The sequence below is a fragment of the Lithobates pipiens genome, unplaced genomic scaffold (assembly GCF_037356315.1).
Source record: "Lithobates pipiens isolate NorthernLeopardFrog02 unplaced genomic scaffold, aLitPip1_a1.2 Scaffold_23, whole genome shotgun sequence".
Classification (NCBI taxonomy): domain Eukaryota; kingdom Metazoa; phylum Chordata; class Amphibia; order Anura; family Ranidae; genus Lithobates; species Lithobates pipiens.
In genome coordinates, this window is record NW_027507785.1 from 316,183,814 (window position 1) to 316,197,942 (window position 14,129).

Below are 14,129 nucleotides of genomic sequence, written 5' to 3' on the forward strand. Positions count from 1 at the left end.
GTGAGAGCGATAACACCAAATTTAATAGGCCTGCTCCCCATTCACACCTGAGACCTTGTAACACTAACGAGTCACATGACACCGGGGAGGGTAAATGGCTAATTGGGCCCAATTTGGACATATACACTTAGGGGTGTACTCACTTTTGTTGCCAGCGGTTTAGACATTAATGGCTGTGTGTTGAGTTATTTTGAGAGGACAACAAATTGACACAGTTATACAAGCTGTACACTCACTACTTTACATTGTAGACAAGTGTCATTTCTTCAGTGTTGTCACATGAAAAGATAGAATAAAATATTTACAAAAAATGTAAATGTAAAGAGGGGTGTACTCACTTTTGTGAGACACTTTACATCCATATATCCCAAAATCCATCCATCCAGCCATCTATACATCTACCTATCAGAATACACATCTATCCATCCACCTATCCATCCATCTATCCCAATACACATCTATCCATCCCAATATCCATCTATCCATGCATCTGTCCATCCATCCACCCAACCAAACCCAATCTTTAAGCCAGTTTCCATCTATCCATCCATCCCATTATTCATCCTAGTTTCCATTTATCCATTCCAAAATCCATCAATCCATCTATCCCAATATCCATCCATCTAAACGAATACACATATATCCATCCATCTATCCATCCCAATATCCATCCATCCATCAACCTATCCCAATATACATCTATCCATCCCAGTATTCATCCCAACATCCATCTATCCATCCCAATATCCATTCATCTATCCCAATACCCATCTATCCATCACAATATTCATCCATTCATCTATTCCAATAACCCAATACCAGTATCCATCTATCAATCCCAATATCCCTCCATCCATGCATCTGTCCATTCATCCACCCATCTATCCCAATACACATCTATCCATCCTAATATCCATCCATCCACCCCAATATCCATTCATCTATCCTAATATCCATCTATTCCAATACACATCTATCCCAATACCCATCTATCCATCCCAATATCCATCCATCCACCCACCCATCCATCCATCTATCCCAATATACATCTATCCATCACAATATTCATCCATTCATCTATCCCAAAATCTATCCATTTCTCCCAATATACATCAATCCATTCCAATATCTATCCATCTATACCAGTATCCATCGATCAATCCCAATATCCCTCCATCCATGCATCTGTCCATCCATTCATCCACCCATCTATCCAAATATCTATCTATCTATTTATCTATCTATCTATCTATCTATCTATCTATCTATCTATCTATCTATCTATCTATCTATCTAATATCTCTCTATTTATTTATTTATCTATCTATTCAATATCTGTATTACCTATCTATCTCAATGACCCACCCAATATCCATCTATTCATCTATACATTCAATATCTATCTATATATCTATACAATATCTTCTGACTGTGAATCTATCTATCTATCTATCTATCTATCTATCTATCTATCTATCTATCTATCTATCTATCTATCTATCTATCTATCTATCTATCTATCTATCTAATCTATCTATCACAAAATTGATATTTCCTTAGACAATCACCAACCTCTCAAAAATGTAAGTATTACATAGTTGAGGATTCAGGTTTCCATGCTATCCCCAACTAAATCTGCTCCTCTCCCTCTATGATTTCTCTTCTAGGTAGGTAGGCGGTGAGTAGGCAGGTGTGTCTTCTGCCTTTATTCCTGAAGTTTAGCCGCAGAAGACCCATGCTGATCATCTCGTTATCTCTCACGCACTAGCAGTAGTTTGGTACTGCTAACCTACAAGAGACATTTATATCTTTTGAATGTCTCATACCGGCGGATGTCCAATTCCAGCTTACAGCCAAATCTCCCGGAAATCTACTTTACAGAATGGTTGCGTTAGTATTAAGTTTAAACACAAAATATATGCAGAATTCTCCATAAACACGGAGGGTATATAGAAGTATTTAGGCGTCATAGGAATTGGCGTCTCGTAGTTATCTAGTCCGTATCCTCGTTATCATCCTCAATTATTTTATGAGCATCTGACATTGGATGTGATTGGCCCGTGGCAGCGCCCGGTCTTCCAGCAGTTAACAAGTTTAATTAGAAATGCCAATCAAGGCTCAGGCTGCTCTCTATTCATTGCGGTATGGATCCACTATTGAATGGTTAATTAGAGGCCGTATCGACAACCGCACTGACGCTGGTAAGTGATGGTAAGTAAATATTCTGAGCAGACAGTTAAACATGTTTGCAGGCCCGAGGTGAGAGAAAGATAACCAAGCATAAAAAGGGCTCTGCTGGACTTCAAGGGGACCTGTCACCTTCTTAGTGACAAGGAAGCCGGATTGGCTGAAACTGCTAACAATTAACCACTTCAGCCCCGGAAGGTTTTACCCCCTCCCCCCCCCCCCCTTCATGACCATTTTTTTGCGATACGGCACTGCGTTATTTTAACTGACAATTGCGTGGTCGTGCAACTCTGTACCCAAATAAAACCCATGTCCTTTTTTCCCCCTCAAATAGAGCTTTCTTTTGGTGGTATTTAATCACCTCGGCCGTAAAAAAAAAACAATTTCTTCTCTTCTGCTATGAAACACGTCCAATAAATAAAAAAAAAAAAAAAAAATCTAATTTCTTCACCAATTTAGTCCAATATATATTCTGCTACAAATTTTTGTTTAAAAAATCCCAATAAGCGTATTTTATTTTTTTTGGCTTGCGCAAAAGTTCAAGCGTCTGCAAACTATGGGATATATTTATGGAATTCTTATTTCTTTTTTTTTTTTTTTACTAGTAATGCCGGCGATCAGCGATTTTTAGCGGGGCTGCTACATTGCGGCGGACAAATCTGAACCTATCTGATGTTTTTTGGGGAGCAGTGACTCCAATACAGTCATCAGTGGTAATAAAAATGCACTGTCACTGTATTAATATAGAAAGAGAAGTTCCCTGTCAGGTGCGTGTATGGAGATCGAGATGCTAAGAGGTCTCCCCTTGCGGCTAAGTGCAGAGCGTTCCTGGAGTTGGGAACAGGAAGCACAGTGCCCAAAGGAGCACGGTTGGCCAGGTGCTTGCTTGCAGTCCGATGAGCTCGGCCACTGAGGGATGGCCGGAGCAGGCGGAGCAGAACTTGCTGTGTTCAGATAAACTGAGAAACCTGGAGCCAGGCCAGGGGTCATACACAGATAAGCCAGTCCAGAGCATACACAGGGGCAAGCCAAGGTCATACACAGGCAGGGTCCAGGTACAAGCCGAAGGTCAAGCCGGGAGATTAGGAAGCAGCAGCAGAGTCCGGGAGCAGGCCAATGGTCAAACTAGGAGATCAGGAAGCGAGGTCAAGGCAAGCCGGGTCACAACGGGTATCACAGATCAGGAAGCAAGGTCAAGGTAAACAAGGGAGTTGAGGAGATTATCCAGCAATGTCCCGTGGTCACAGGCTGGCTTAAATAGGGCCACTGGTGCCAGCGTCTGTCACGCCACTTGCGCGCCGTTGCACACGCGCGTGCGCCAATGCACGCCATCGTGCACCAATGCGCACTGCTGCGCGGTGTGCGCTCGTGCACGTCTCGGGACCCCCTATGGGCATCCATGAATGTTCTGGGCAATATTGCCAGTACCGTGATGGCCATGTCCCTGACATTCCCCTTAGGGTTTGGACTTTAACGGCACTCAGATAAATGCATTCATGTAGTAGAAAAATTATTCATATATTTTATGAGAAATACAGAGATTAAAACATATGTAATGGAGTATGCATCAGCCACTACTGATGATGGGAAATGGTTGTCCCACACGTAGGAAGCCCTCCTTGTTTGGGCTCCTGATTCTCACTCGGATGACTATCTCTTTTAATGTAACAACTTATACTGGATCCTTCAGGGCGATAGCGGTTTCCCGGGGCCACATTGTACTTCCTGTTTTTAATCCAATGGAGTGTGCTATAAGCACCTGATTGCTGCAATTGTGTTGAATGCAATAGATATGTGTATAGCAAGTTTATTGTTAATAATATGTATAGGAATTGATTGTACTTATTCCTGTAGAGCTACTATATCCTTTTTACCCCTGAGGAAGGAGTATCTCCAGTAGACTCCAAAATGCATCGAGTGAAGGACTATCTCTATCTCTCATATATTTGTAACTATTGCATCATCGGTAGTGGCTGTTATGTATACACCATAACATATATAGTTACATAGTTACTAAGGTTGAATAAAGACACCAGTCCAACCTGAGTGAGTGTCTACAACTGTCCCTATCCCTGTACATTACACACTCACATTGGTCTCTACCACCAAGGAGCCCACAATCCAAGGTCCCCATTCATATACTAGGGCCAATTTTGGACAGAAGCCAATTAACCTACCAGCATGTTTTTGGAGTGTGGGAGGAAACTGGAGTACCCGGAGGAAACCCACGCAGGCACAGGGAGAACATGCAAACTCCAGGCAGGTTGTGTCGTGGTAGGGATTCGAACCAGCGACCCTTTTTACTGCTAGGTGAGAGTGCTAACCACTACACCTCTTAGGGCTTGGACTTTAACGGCGCTCAGATAAATGTAACGCATTAATGTAGTAGAAAAAGTATTCATGTATTTTATTAGAAATACAAAGATTAAAACATATGCACCACTGTACTGCACCACTGTGCTGCACCACAAATGTACAGTGCTGCAGCACATTTATCTGAGCGCCGTTAAAGTCCAAGCCCTAAGAGGAACTTCTCTTTCTCTATTTACACATTAGGATGTGCACTGTGAAATCATCACTGACATTTTTGTATTTTGTCACTGTACTAATGACACTGGCAGGGAAGTGGTTAACATCAGTGGTGATCAAATAGTTAAATGTGTTCCTCGGGAGTGCTTTCTAACTGTGTGTGTGTGGGGGGGGGGGGGGTGCTTTGACTGGAGGAAAACAGAGATCCGTGTTTCTAAGCAGAAACACAAGATCTCCATTTTCCCCTCTGACAGTACGGCGGTCTGCCTTGTTTACAATTTTTTATTTATTTTTTTGGGGGGGGAGGGTTTGGGGGAATAGGGAGAACAATTGTATAGATGTAAGTAATTGATGTAATAAGAAATTTAGACATAGGAATGTGACTTTTATTATGTGCATCTGTCTACATCTGTTTATACAATAAAAGAGAGAATAATAAAAAAAATAAAAAAATACATAGGCAGACCGCCATTCTGCCTCTCCTCAGAACGATGGCTGGGTCCAATCACAGCGGGAGCGGGTCGTGCGTGGCGCATGCGCGCTCCCCAAACCAAGTGCACGAAATCACGTACCTGTACGTGATTTTGCGTAGGAGGGACGCCCTGCCACAGTATACGCCCTGCCGCAGTATATGTGGGTGGGGCGGTCCAGAAGTTGTTAAAGAAGAGTTCCTAAAGCCAAACTTTCTTTTAAAAAAAATTATTTTGAAGGGTTAAACCCCCCCCCCCCCAGGTAAGTCTCAAATACTCTATGTCACATATGCTCTTGCCCTCCTCTCCCGCTCCCTGCTTTAGATTTAGATACTTAAATAAATACTTAGATAGTTAAAATGAATCCGATGATTTGGCCCACATTGGGAAAAGCACAAGCTGACTTTAAAGCACACCTTCCGACTTTTTGAGATGGGAATGAGGGACACCTATCAGCAAAAGTATGCAGGCATAGGACACACCCCTTGCCACGCCTTCTTAAAGGAGAATTGTACAAAAAAAACAAGATTGGTTAAACCCACAAGAGATTTTTTTTACCACCAGTTTCATAGTTAGTAAGGTTGAATAAAGACACCAGTCCATCCAGTTCAACCTGAGTGAGTGTCTACAGTTGTCCCTGTACATTGCACACTCACATTGGTCCCTACCTTCAAGCAGCCAACAATCCAAGGTCCTCATTCATATACTAGGGACAATTTTGGACAGAAGCCAATTAACCTACCTGCATGTCTTTGGGAGGAAACCGGAGTACCCGGAGGAAACCCACGCAGGCACAGGGAGAACATGCAAACTCCAGGCAGGTAGTGTGGTGTGGTTGGGATTTGAACCAATGGCCCTTCTTACTGCTAGGTGAGAGTGCTACCCACTACACCACTGTGTTGCCCGCACTACTATTCCTTTATATTGGCTTTTGGAATTTACAGATGTAGCAATTTAGAAATCAGATGAAAGGTTTAGCACTGAAAAACACTTTTTGATAGCTAAAAAGTGCATTTTATAAACAACTATATAGATCAGAGCAACATGAGGGACAAATGATGAGGACGGAGGGACAGAGGGACATTGCTCCAAATCGGGGACAGTTGGGGGCAGGGCTGTCTTTAAGGCAGGGCAAAAGGGGCAGCTGTCCTGGGCCCTGTCATTGTTGTGGGGCCCAAAGCAGCTGCCTCATACTTGCCAACTATCCCAGTTTAAATTTCCTTGTCCCTTGAAGTTTTATCCCTGCTGTTGTGTACAGATGACTCACCTGCAGACCCTGTGTTTACATGTAAATAACTGCCATGCATATGTAAATAGCAGCAGCGTTACTAAGCAAAGAGCTCTGGCCATCTGCATTGATATGTAAATAAAGGCAGCATTCATATGTATATCATGCTTCTCTGCAGTGAGAAGATGATGTGCTGTAACCTCTAGCAATCAGTGAGCAGTATTACTGTACAGTAATCTCTAGCAACTAATTAACCAGCAGAAATCATTTGCTGTAACCTCTAGCAACTAATCAGTGAGCCGTAATGTGTGCTGTAACTTCTAGCAACCAGTCAGTAAGCAGTAATGATATGCTGTAACCTCTGGCAACCAATCACAATTGCTGCCTGATCTGATACAGTAAACTGATTTTAAGTCTAGCTGCTATTTATTGTATGTCTCAGAGCAGGTGGAGAGTGAAATTGCATGGGGGGGCCCCCAAATTTTTTTTTGCCCGGGGTCCAATCAATATTAAAGACGGCCCTGGTTGGGGGGTATGTTTAAAGCGCGGCTCTTCTCAAGTCTTTCTATCTTATTATGAAAATTCTCTTTTCCAAAGTGCCCCATTGGTCAGCCCCTGCCCAAAATAACCAGCTTTGTGCCTCAATTACCCATCTAAAATGATAATTTCCACTAAAAAGCCATAAAAGATCTTTATGCAGCAGCAAAACAAAGGCTGCAATATGTTGAGCATTATGCGGCGAGGCCCTGAGCAAAGACCATGTCATTGTCACATACGGACGGCGGACACAGAACCACAAGCGGGATGCCGACGGATCCAGACATGAGTCAGGCTCAGAAAATGCTGAAAGATGTTTGAAACGGCTCTTTGTCATCCAGCAAAAGACAACATTTTTGGTGTTTTTTTTCTTTCGCTCACTCTCTGCTATTGCAAGCACACAGCTAATTAGTCCTTGAATGCAATGCATTATTCCGGGCCGGATATGATCTATAAGATATTGTGCTGTGAAATCCAAAGAATAGGCTAATTCTGTTAGCGGGGTTAATGTTATTCACTCCTACTTTAGTTTGAAAGGACACATAAAAGTAGGCCTGTTGTAGGCCCAAGCCAGCTGTGGTCAGTGCTGAAAGTTTGAAGTTCTTTGTAGGCTGTTGGACAAGCGATCCCATTGTTGTCCCCTCCCGCGGTCTAATCTAACAAACACCCATGTGCCCGCTGTTCGGGGGCGTTTCGAGCTTGAGGAAGGCTAGCGAATGTTTGTGCTGATAACCAAGGTATTGCAAGCATTGAACCTACGCGCTCCGAAGACACAAAAGCTCCTCCAGAAGACAAAGGCCCCTCTCCGAGACAATGTGTTGGGTGCCTTGTTTGCGTGTGTTGGGCCCCATTGAGAGACAATGTTTGGCGACCACAAACAAAGCATTTGTAGTGACTTGGCAGTTACTCACAAGAGGCACGAGGTTCTTACTCTCCATAACAATGACTCAGTATCGCTACTGGAAAGAATGGCACTTGTTACTTTATATATAAACATTTTGATGAACTCAGCTCCAACGCTTTGTTGGTTAAGAGCTGGTTTAAAGGGAACCTTTCAAGACAACAGTATGATGTCATCAAAGGCTTATTCTTATTCTTTATTCAAACTTTGTACTAAAGGGATAATATACACTATATTACCAAATGTACTGGGACGCCTGCTTTTACACACACGTGAACTTTAATGGTATCCTAGTCTTATGCTTCCGACGGGAAATGTTGGATGTGAGCTTGTTGGTGGTAAGTCTGACCATGGGTATGCTCCATCGGACTTGTCGGAAGTTTCCAGGAACAAAGGTTGGCTAGCATACTCTCAAATTTTCCGCCAACTAATGTTTGTCGTCAGACTTTCTGAACCTGTGTACACGGAATCAATGCTCACCCAGGGCCGTCTTTAAGGCAGGGCAAAAGGGGCAGCTGCCCTGGGCCCTGTCATTGTTGTTGGGCCCAAAGCAGCTGCCTCATACTTGCCAACTATTCCAGTTTACATTCCCTTGAAGTTTTAGTCCTGTGCTGCTACTAATGCTGCCCAGCTCTGCCCTATTGTTGTGTACAGATGACTCACCTGCAGACCTGTGTTTACATGTAATTACTGGCATTCATATGTAAATAGCAGTGACATGCATATGTAAATAGCTGAGGCCAACTGCATTGATATGTAAATAAAGGCACCATTCATTCAGGTATATCATGCCCCCCTGCAGTGAGGAGAAGATGTGCTGTAACCTATAGCAACCAGTGAGCAGTGTTACTGTACAGCAATCTCTAGCAGCCAATCAACAAGCAGAAATGTGCTGTAACCTCTAGCAACTAATCAGTGAGCCTTAAGGAGTGCTGTAACCTCTAGCAACCAGTCAGTAAGCAGTAATGATATGCTGTAACCTCTGGCAACCAATCGCAATTGCTGCCTGATCTGATACAGTAAACTGATTTTAAGTCTAGCTGCTATTTATTGTATGTCTCAGAGAAGGTGGAGAGCAAAATTGCATGGGGGGAGGGGGGCCCTAAGAAAATTTTTGCCCAGGGTCCAATCAATATTAAAGACGGGCCTGTGCTCACCAAACACAACATTAGCAGAAGGAGCCCAAAGGGTTGCGCATGACTATTGTACTTCCTTTTTTATCAGCTCGCCGTACGTCTTGTACGTAATTGTTGGCCAACATTTGTGTGACCGTGTGTATGCAAGACAAGTTGGAGCCAACAACCTTCGAACAAAATTCCACTGTATTGTTGTTGGAAAGTCCGATCGTGTGTACGGGACATTATTCGTCTATAAGGTTTAATATTGAGTTGTCCCACCCATTGCAGCTATAACAGCTTCAAATCTTCTGGCAAGGCCGTCCACAAGGTTCAGGAGGGTGTCTATGTGAATGTTTGACCATTCTTCCAGAAGCGCATTTGTGAGGTCAAGCACTCATGTGGACGAGAAGGTCTGGCTCGCAGTCTCCACTCGAATTCATCCCAAAGGGGTTCTATCGGGTTGAGGTCAGGATTCTGTGCAGGCCAATTAAGTTCCTCCACCCCAAACTCGCTCATCCATGTCTTTATGGACCTTGCTTTTTCGCATTGGTGTGCAGTCATGTTGGAACAGGAAGGGGCCATCCCCAAACTTCTCCCATAAAGTTGGGAGCATGAAATTGTGCAAAATGTCTTGGTATGCTGACGCCTTAAGAGTTCCCTTCACTGGAACTAAGAGCCCAAGCCCAACCCCTGAAAAACAACCACACACCACAATCTCCCCTCCACCAAATAATTTGGACCAGTGCACAAAACAAGGTCCATAAAGACAAGGATGAGTGTGTTTGGGATGGAGGAACTTGCCTGGCCTGATCTAAACCCAAATAGAACACCTTTGGGATGAATTAGAGTGAAAACTGTGAACCAGGCCTTCTCGTCCACATCAGTGCCTGAATGCACAAATGCGCTTCTGGAAGAATGATCAAACATTCCCATAGACACACTCCTTAACCTTGTGCACAGCCTTACCAGAAAATTGAAGCTGTTATAGCTGCAAAGGGTGGGCCCACTCAATATTGAACCCTACGGACTAAGAACAGGATACCATTAAAGTTCAAATTTACATAGTAGGTCAGGTTGAAAAAGACACGAGTCCATCAAGTCCAACCTGTGTGTGTGAATATATGTCAGCATTACATTGTATATCCCTGTATGTTGTGGTCGTTCAGGTGATTATCTAACAGTTTTTTTAAACTATCAATGCCCCCCACTGAGACCACCGCCTGTGGAAGAGAACTTCACATCCTTGCAGCTCTTACAGTAAAGAACCCTCTACACAGTTTAAGGTTAAACCTCTTTTATTCTAATTTTAATGAGTGGCCAATTTAATGAGTATAGCAATTACAAATTTTTAATCAAAACAAGGCAATAGCTCCAACCAGGGAGCAAATGTAAGAAACAGTAAAGAATTAAGACAGAGGCAATGGTTGCCAGTTATCCAACTTCAAGGGTTCAGCTAGGACAACTAGGCACCAAAATAGTTGCAGCCAGGGGAAGGAAAAGAAAGAAAGAAAGAGGAAGGGGGTCCCAGGAGCCGTCGTGGCACTTCGTGGCGGGGCTCTGTGGCTTACGCATGCATTTGCAAATGTGTGCAGACTAAACCCCTATTTTTAACACATATTGTTAGACAGGTCAATTGGTCGTCTGTGGGCTGGTGGTAAGTAAAGCTTGTTTTTTTCCTCGGTTCATCCTTGGGTTTGTTTGTATATATTTGGTAAGGAGACAGCCCATATCACGTCTCCAGAAGGGGGCTTGTGTGTGGGTGCAGCGTGGTATGCCAACAGCATCTGCGGAAGGGGTGGAATGTGTCCTTGGCCAGGCGGAACCCAAGTTGGGAGGCTTCCAGATAGGATGGCGTATCTCTGCACTTTTCCTACTCCTCCGGAACCTCTCACTGACACTAAGCACTTTCCCTGCGACAAGTAACCTGTCCCTACTCTAGTCACACGCAAAATGCGTGCCAAGCCAAGGAGCCAAGGCCTTAAATAGACTCTGCCCAACCCAAGATGGTCACCAGAGTCATATGGGGTGCCAGCATCCAATCAGATAGCTGCCCCCGTGACTCAGAAAACCATAGAGGAACTAAAGTCCTCTGGACTTCCTCTCCCTCTGCAATGTTGCTATGGATGAGCAGCACCTGCAATGGAGAAAGCAGTTGAGCAGCACCTACCTACACTCCGGGGGCAAGAAATTTTCGACCCAGGGTGCCAAATTTTATTATAGCGCTTGATTCTTAAAGGCTTACTTCAATTTTGGCATGGATCAATGCCTGGGTAATTCGATGTTGCGTAGCGAGGATACAAAGCATGGCGGTTTTCCAAGATCATGCTATTGTCTTTTTAGCCCCAGCAGTGATTTGAAGAAGGAGTTGAAATTGTGATGTGGTGAGCTTGAGTGGATAACTGTTTAACAGAGTAATCCCAGGGTCGAGTTGTATATCGGTATTGAACAGATTGGTGAGAATGAAAAATACTTCGGCCCAAAAAGACCACAACACTGGGCAAGTTCAATAGATCTGCAGATATGAAGCAGACTCCCCACAGCCTCTGAAACAAGCTGGACATACTTCGCTATCCTTTGTAGCACTAGATAACACCCGGACAACACTTTATAGACAGTTTCTAATGCCGAGATATTTTGGGGCGATTTATGAGTTGCTAGCCTAATATCCATCAAGTCTTCAGGCGTAAGGTCCAAAGACAGGTCTGTTGTCCATCTGTCCACATAGGTGGGGAAAGGCAAATTTTTAAAGTGAAGAATGCAAACATGCTTGGTTTTAGTTTTGGATAGAGTAGGATTAGAACCCCTGTTAAGTTTATTATTGCTTCCTGTGTCCTCACTGGGTGGTAACCATTGTCACCGAGACAAAAAGTGAGGGGAAATCCAAAATTTTTTTGAGTTGTTGTCAGAACAAGAGTTGATGGAAAAGCCTATAATGCCAATAGCTGTTCCTTTGACAAATCTCATATATGGGAATTATGTTCACTTTGGAGAGATTTTCTTTCATTTCCTGTTGTTTTTCTGGAAAGGAAGTGAAGAAAAATCTCCCCCAAGTGGGGCACAGGAATCAAAGAAAAAAATACCTGATAGAGGCGTCTAAAGCTTCCATACTCAAATCTAAAATGAAATATAGCTTTACATACACTTTAAAGTAAATAAGTAAAGTTCAAAAATACAGTGATTAGGGCTGAGCAAAAATGAAGGGTTTAATTCCATTGAAATGTTAAAGTAAATTTGGAGATTTTGGTCATTTTGGCAAAATGTTTATTTATTTTTTTAAGTTCCTCGGTGCGGTGCTTTGTTGAAGCCCAGTGAACAAAAAAAAAAAAGTGAACCGTGAAATCACAGCACACCAAAAAAGGTACATAATGGCCAACCCTCCTAAGAGAAAGGGCCTCTAAGGCCCCGTACACACGATCGAATTGTCCGGCAAACTTAGTCCGGCAAACAATCTGGCGGATAGTCCGGCGGACTTTCTACCGAACGGACTTGGCCACACACGGACACACAGAAAGTCCAGCGTTTGCTAGCGCAATGACGTACAGCACGTACGACGGGACTAGAAAAAGGAAGTTCAATAGCCAGTAGCCAATAGCTTCCTTTTCGTACTTGCTTCTGAGCATGCTTCATTCTTAGTCCGTCGAACTAGCACACTGACGTATTGTCCGCTGAAACCCAGGTCCGCCGGACTTTACGCTGAGAAAGTCCGCTGAAGCCCACACATGATCGGATTGTCCGGTGAAATGCGTTTCGGCGGACTAAGTACGCCGGACAATTTGATCGTGTGTACGCGGCATAACCCTGAACCTCCCGGGGCGCAAGATTCCTTAGGGACCATCCGGTCAGCCAAGTATTTGGTGAGGGGCTCTCCTGAAGAGAGACCCCTCTGGATGGGGAGAAGCAAAAGACCAGATCCTCCCAACAACATCAGGGCATGACCTGCACCCTCCGTCTATGTGCAAAAACCCACAAAAAAAAACCCCCACACGTGTAGTGCTTGTGCCCGTGACAAACATAAAAAGTGCCTTGCAATACACAGCGGGCCTTTTGGCCAGTATAAAAATTGCCCTGGCTAGCCAAAAGGCCACATCCGAAGGAGCTGTTGAAGAAAAGCATAGGTAATGTGTCCTTGTGTGGGTAAAACACCAATGGTGTGCAGTCCAAAAGTGTTTTTCTGGTACCCCTGAGGTACCACCCCCAAGTGGCACATCATTGGGAGCTCCTTTGCCTCCCAGCCGTAGCCAGACAAATGAAACTCCATCCCTACCAGAAAGCCCTACCTTCAACTGGGGACAATCCTGGTGCTCCAGCCAGAATCAACCCGGGAGGAAAAAAGGCCTTTCCACCACTCCCACACATCAGGATGGATACTAACCAGCGCCCCCCACTAAACAAGAGGCACCGGCAATCTCCCTCTAAAAAAACGATGAACAGATTTGTTTGTTTTTTTAAGTCCCGTGGTGTAGTGAAACACACTCACAAAAATGTAACACGTAACAAAAAAAAGTGTGCACATGGTCATCCTCTGAAGAGAAAGGACCCTTGCCCTGATCCTCCGGGTCAAAGGCTCCTGACAGGGACTTTAGTATTCACTGGCCCACCTGGTCGAAACCAGGTGCACCCCGTTCTTTGGGAGGGCTGCCTAAACAGACCAGCCCCGGGTACTAGGTGGGGCTCCCCTGAAGGGTGACCCCATAAGAGGGGGCAAACCTGACCAGAAGGCCATGTGCCCTTCCCCCAAGACTTTCAGGACAGGCTCAAGGACCTAGACCCTACTAATCGGGAGGTGAGAAAATGCATACGTGCTGTGCAAAGAGTGCAGTGACAAACCCAAATATCGAAAAGGGAAAAGGGGAAGTGGATAAGTATATAAGAGCAGATACTAAACCTGATCTTATCAAAATGTATTGCACTTGAGGAGAAGGCAAGATTATGGTTGCTCTTGGTGGTTTTTAATGGTGCAATGTGAGTTTTCACTGTCACAGCCAATCACAGTGATCAGGTGATCGGGAAGTCCGTCTTGCTCCCTCATTATAAAGACCTTGTTAAACAGCCACTGGGACAGGGCAGGAAGAAGTTAATATACTGCACCGGGGTATGTACAATATATGCTGAGCTCCTCGTGTTGCACTCCATGTGTGGCTAAGCTCCGTATAAGTACT